The 6,279-nt window shown below is 35.6% G+C and overlaps 1 pseudogene; it reads left to right on the top strand.

Annotated features, from left to right (window-relative positions):
- The first annotated feature begins 550 nt into the window (after positions 1-550).
- LOC115870695 lies at positions 551-685 on the top strand (annotated as a pseudogene).
- The last annotated feature ends 5,594 nt before the right edge of the window (positions 686-6,279 follow it).

Genomic DNA, 6,279 nt, shown 5'->3' with positions numbered 1-6,279 from the left:
CTAAAGCAGGGGCAATGCTGTCAAGGCTAGCTTTCAATAATTGATTCTCCAATATAGTAAATAAGACAAACAAAGACAAAAGAAAGAAATAGGGCCTCACAGAAATTAAAAACTTACTCACTGGGAGATCATCTTCATAACCATATATCCAGCAAAAATTTAATAACCAAAATCTATTTAAAACTATATGCATAATCAAAATCTATATAAAGCAATTTAACAATAAAAAACCAAGTATCCCAATCAAAACTGGGCAAAAGATTTAAATAGCATTAGCCATCAAAGAGATGCAAACCACAGTAAGTTACCACTTCACTCCCATTGTTGTCAAGTTGTGTACAACTCATCATGACCTTACAATATATCAGAATGAAACCCTGCCTGGTCCTGGGCCATCTTTCTCTTTTCTCATCCTCCAATCTGCTTCTGCTACCACAATTCACCCACACTAGAAAAACAGAAATCAAATTGCAGGGTTCTGCACGGAACACTAACCTCACCCTGAGTGAGATCCTGTCAATTCAGGGTTATCTTCAAGCCTTAAGGCAAGATGAGCGATAAACCAGATTTGTCTGAAGTGAAATTTGACAAGTCAAAACTGAAGAAAACTAACACTGAAGAAAAAAATACTACTCCATGGTAGGAAATGATCCAACAAGAGAAACAATGTGTTCAAACATCATAAAATGGGGAGCAAATTCCAACACTGCTTGAGTGTTGTCTTAGTTTGATAGGCTTCATTTTGTAAATTCATGTGTTTTGTTGGAAAACTTCCCATTGGTGTGTAAATCTCACAAGGTTGATGCTATCGATCTTTGTGTGTGTGGCTTTTGCCTTCCCTACAGGATAAGCCACTTTTTTTTTTTTGACATTTTATTAGGGGCTCATACAACTGTTATCGCAATCCATACACACATCAATTGTGTAAAGCGCATTTGTACATCATTCTCAAAACATTTTCTCTCCACTCAAACCCCCGACATTTTTCCCCTCCCTCCCCGCTCCCCACCACTCCATCATGAGCCCTTGATAGTTCATAAATTGGTATTTTGGATAAGCCACTTTTAACCTCCTCTAATGGGTACCTCCATTACGCAAAAATCTTCATGAAACTGCATGCTTTTCCTGCTTCTCGCAATTTATTTCCATTACTAATGTAGCAATAAAATAAAAAATAAAATCATTTAAAAAATAAAATAAAAATAGAAACCATCCTAGCCTTGGGTTTGGAGTCAGAAAACAACCCCATTAGGATAGTTAAGATTAGTTGGGGGGTGAGGAAGGAAAAAGTTAGCAAGGATGTGGAAAAACTAGAATCCTTATATCAAATGGTTAGCGATTTGGTATGGAAAAGTGGCATTTTCTCAGAAAAATTAAAAATAGAACTACCACATGACCCAGCAATTCCACTCTAGATATATAGCCGAAAGACCTGAAATTAGAGACTGAAAGAGACTCATACACCAACGTTCATTGCAGCATTATTTATAATAGTGAAAAGGTAGAAATAACCTAAATGCCCATCAACTGGCAAATGAAACATGAGGTCCATACATGCAATGGAAAACTACTCAAACAGTAATAAAAATAAAGTCTTACAACATGATAATGTGTGGATAGAGCTGTACTATATTATGTTGAGCTAAGGAAATCAAAAAGGACATATCCCATGTGACTTCGACTACGTTAAAAAACAAGAAAAGTCAAATGTAAAGAAACCATACATTATTAGTGGTTATCAGGGGCAGGAGGCATGGAAAATGAGAGGTTATTAGTAATGGTGATAGAAAGGTTGCATTAAAAGCATCATTATAAAGCTAGTTACAGAAACTGCTATCAATAAGTCATGTACCTGTAAAAAGCTAAATTGCCAAACAAAAACTTGGATCTGATTTACAAGAACAACAAAAAAAATAAAGAGTAGCTGTTGATACTGCTTTGTTCCTTGGTTTGGAGTATTAGGGTCATGGTTTCAGGGGGCAGCTCAGCTAACTGGCCCAAGAAACATATTAATACTTCTGTTTTTAAAAGTTTGGAAGTGAAAAAAATAAAAAAATTTTAAAAAGTTTGGAAGTGGCCATCCAATAATTTTTTCTCTACTAATCTGGAACAACAGGGAAAGGAGAAGCAGGAATAAAAGGATATGTAATGTGTGGCTAATTGCTTCCATAAACAAATGCCTCCTTTGCTGTGAGATCAGAAGAACTGATTAGTACCCCATTATCATTAGCTTAGCTAGTTAAAAAAGGGGGGGAGGCTGAGGGGGGGTGTCTCCCTTGGGCATTATACTTTTTAAAGATTTATCTCTACAGAATCACACTGACAAAAGCAACTCAAAACATTAGAAAGCAAGCTTGGGGGCAGTGAGTTTACACTAATATGGGAGACACAACTGAGAAAGGAGAGCGAGGATAGTTGTACAACTCCATGAAGAATGTAATCAATGGCACTCAATTGCCCGTGTAGAAATTGTTGAATTCGTTGTATATTCTAAACAACAACCAAAAAAATGAAACTACAGACAGGAGAAATATCTCAACAATCTGAGAGTTTTAATATGATCAAAACTGATAGCATGTCCTAGAGTTCTGTTTATTGCACCGAAGATTAGAGACCAGTTAATGAGTCATGACCCATAATTTCTTACTAAACAAAGAGAATGTCGAATGTAATGACACAAAGGTAAACACTACTGCATGTAAAACATGTGTTTTGTTTGTGTACTGGTTATATTTCTTACTATTGATCATAGTCAAAAGGTCCCAAAATCTTGTATAATGGAAAATTTCAAACATAGAGTATAGCTTAACAATTTCATTCCCAATATTCCCATCATCTAGCATCAACAATTTCTGAATGTAATTTTTCCTCTGGATATCATTTTTATTGAACATCTTTTACTGAGAGGAAATAGAAACTATACAGAAGTGTTCATAGCAGATGAAATGTTTTTAGTAAACCTCTTACACCTTGTAGTAAAAAACAAAAAGTAGTATTTAAATACAACTTTATATCTTTTTCCTTAAGACTTTCCTCATATATATATTAAAACTTGTACTTCCTTAGTATTCTATATGATCTTGCAAAAAGAAAAATATGAGATATAATTTTTAAAAGATATACATTTCAAACTGTCTGAGATATGCACAAATCAAAAGAATTTATATGCCTATTAATTTTCTATGTTAATCTGTACCAATTACATAGCAAGAGGTTTTCAGTTCAATAAACATTCGCTGACAACAAATAAAATCTAGTCTTAAAAAAAGCAATTACCTAGGTTCATCTCATCATGAAAAAATTTTAAAGGTCAAGAGAATTGAATTTAACATTTAAACAGGTTGATGGATAAAGGCAACTCAATAAAACATTTAAAAATTTTTAAGTAATGTCAAGCCCCTATTAGTAAATAACATTTTCTGAACTCATGTGGCTAGCTAGATAATATTTTTAAAATAGAAAAATACCTACTCAAGATAATACAAAGGGTTCACTACCTATCTATGTATACCACTAACTCATTTAATCATTCATGGCTAACTTACAATTAGGGGTGTGTGGGGGAAGTGTGTGTGGCCTTATAAATAAAAAATGCACCAAGCAATTTTTATTTTCTTTTTATTTAAACCAGTAAAGAAAAATGTACATGCAACAGTAAGTTGTAACCTTCACAAGACTTTTCAAAAAAAAGTTTTCCTATTCTAATCTTTCTAACCTAACCTTAGAAATAACTTAGTTTTTGAATGCCATCGTTTTAAACTTTGCATTAATTGTTAAAGCATATAGAGAAGAGACTAGTATAATGAAGTTATCATCTAGCTTCAATAATTCTGAGTGTCATTTGTATTTAACAATTATTTTTGTGTTCCACCAGTCGCCAAAAAAAAAATTTATTGAAAGATTTTCTAAAAGCAGTAATTACAAAGATTTACATTTAAGAACTCAGAAACTGTCTATTAAAGTATTATGATTAACTATTATCTTAATTTTAAAAATGCTTAAGAAATAATTTACGCTCCTTTCAAAAGTGTCTCCCTTCAAAAAACTCATTTTGTTCAAAAAAAGAAATAATTTAAACCAATAGTTATTACTAAAAAAGTTACCAGGAAAAAGGATTCACCTGAAACTATGCCAATTTCAGAACACACACAATGTTATCCATTCTCTAATTAAAATAAATCAAGTCAGATGAAAATGTAACCTCAACCCATATGGAAGAAGCACACCTGCCTGTGCGATCACAAGGTGTCAAAAGGATCAGGTATCAGGCATCATCAGAACAAAAAATCATGTCAATGTGAATGAGGGGGAGTACAGATCGGGGACCCAAAGACCATCTGCAGGCAACTGGACAACCCCTTACAGAAGGGTCTCGGGGAGGAGATGAGCCAGTCAGGGTGCAATGTAGCAACAATGAAACATACAACTTTCCTCTAGTTCCTAAATGCTTCCGCCCCCCACCACCATAATCCCAATTCTACTTTACAAATCTGGCTAGACCAGAAGATGTACATTGGTACAGGTAGGAACTGGAAACACAGGGAATCCAGGGCGGATGATCCCTTCAGGACCAGTGGTGAAAGTGGTCATATGTGGATGGTGGAGGGAGGGTGGGGTGTTAAGGGGGAATCGATTACAAGGATCTACATATAACCTCATACCTGGGGGAAGGAAAACAGAAAAGTGGGTGAAGGGAGACGTCAGACAGTGTAAGATATGACAAAATAATAATTTATAAATTATCAAGGGTTCATGGGGGGGCCAAAATGAGGATCTGATGCCAGGGGCTTAGGTGGAGAGCAAATGTTTTGAGAATGATGAAGGCAATGAATGTACAAATGTGCTTTACACAATTGATGTATGTATGGACTGTGATGAGTTGTATGAGCCCCCAATAAAATTATTTTTTTTAAAAAGAAAATGTAACCTCAAATTAAGAAATACTCAAAAAGTATACTTACAGACATTGAAAACATACTTCAAAATGTTCAAACTCTCACACCTGTTGCTGGCACATAGAAAAAGACATTTTGTAGGGAAAACTTTTAAATAACTTCTCCAATATACTGGGATTCTTCAGGCTTTCATAACAATACACAGTTCCCTTTCAGACATGAACACCAATCTGTTAACTAGAACTGTGCCTATGATTAAATTTCAGCTGTTGGTTCACTATCAATTCAAAGGCCACGCTAACCATTTAAATCTTACATGTTCAGTTGTTTTTCTCTCCAGAAGCCTGCCAAATTCAGGCAGGCAGGTGCCATGCAATAAAACTACATAAACATGATCAGAAATGCTATAACTATATGCAGACCCACATTATGTTTGACTTTAAATTGATGAATGTTTTTTAAAATACGTGCTCCTGCTTGTGGACTCGATTACGACTCCCTAAACAACTCACACCTCTTAAATTCCACTGTTACTTGAACCTCACATGGCATGCCTGGGCAAATTTGATGACTTGGATTTTGTTTAAGAAGCCAGGCTTATTGCCAAGTCTGCTGCGTCTACTCCCCTGACCCACCAGAACGGCTTCGACAACACCTCCCTTATTTATGTTACTGCTGTGAGCAGTCAAACTACTGCTGACTATCAAATGAGGCTCAACTTACTCAGGTTTCCTACCTCCTAAGACTAATGAGATTGACTTCACTGTGTTATAGCTGCCTAAACTTCACCCCTTGTTTTAAATATACTGAATCACCTACTACTTGTAGTTTCTCAACTTACATGTATTCAATTTACATATACTTAAGACCCGCAAGTGTATCTACAATATAACATCTTTCTGGGAGGAAGTTAAGGAAAAATGTATGCAGGTTATATAGGGAAAAATGCTGAGTTATAGGAACATGCTCCCAACATTTGATCAGGATAATAGTATGGAAGAGATCGGTGAAAACAATCGTCCATATGACAAGAACTTTGATACTGCAAATGTGAGTGTGGCACAGGACCGGGCAATGTTTCATTCTGTTACATAGGGTCACAACTGACTCAATGGCACCTAACAACCATACTGCAAGTGTTGAACAGCTCAAAGATCTTGAAGAAGGCGGACTGAAAGATCAGAACTTAATGGGTTTTGAAGAGGAAAAATATGCTGAAAAAAGAAAGGATGAATCCCCTTGCAGAGAGGTCTGGGGAGGAGACGAGCCAATCAGGGTGCGATGTAGCAATGATGAAAAATACAACTTTCCTCTAGTTCCTAAATGCTTCCTCCGCCCCCCAATCTCCTGCTTCCTTAGTATTCTATATGATCTTGCAAAAAGA

The sequence above is a fragment of the Echinops telfairi genome, unplaced genomic scaffold (assembly GCF_000313985.2).
Source record: "Echinops telfairi isolate 266 unplaced genomic scaffold, ASM31398v2 ScPeMD7_2291;HRSCAF=2852, whole genome shotgun sequence".
Taxonomy (NCBI): domain Eukaryota; kingdom Metazoa; phylum Chordata; class Mammalia; order Afrosoricida; family Tenrecidae; genus Echinops; species Echinops telfairi.
The sequence above is the reverse complement of the archived record's forward strand: the minus strand, read 5'-3'. Positions and strand labels throughout refer to the sequence as shown.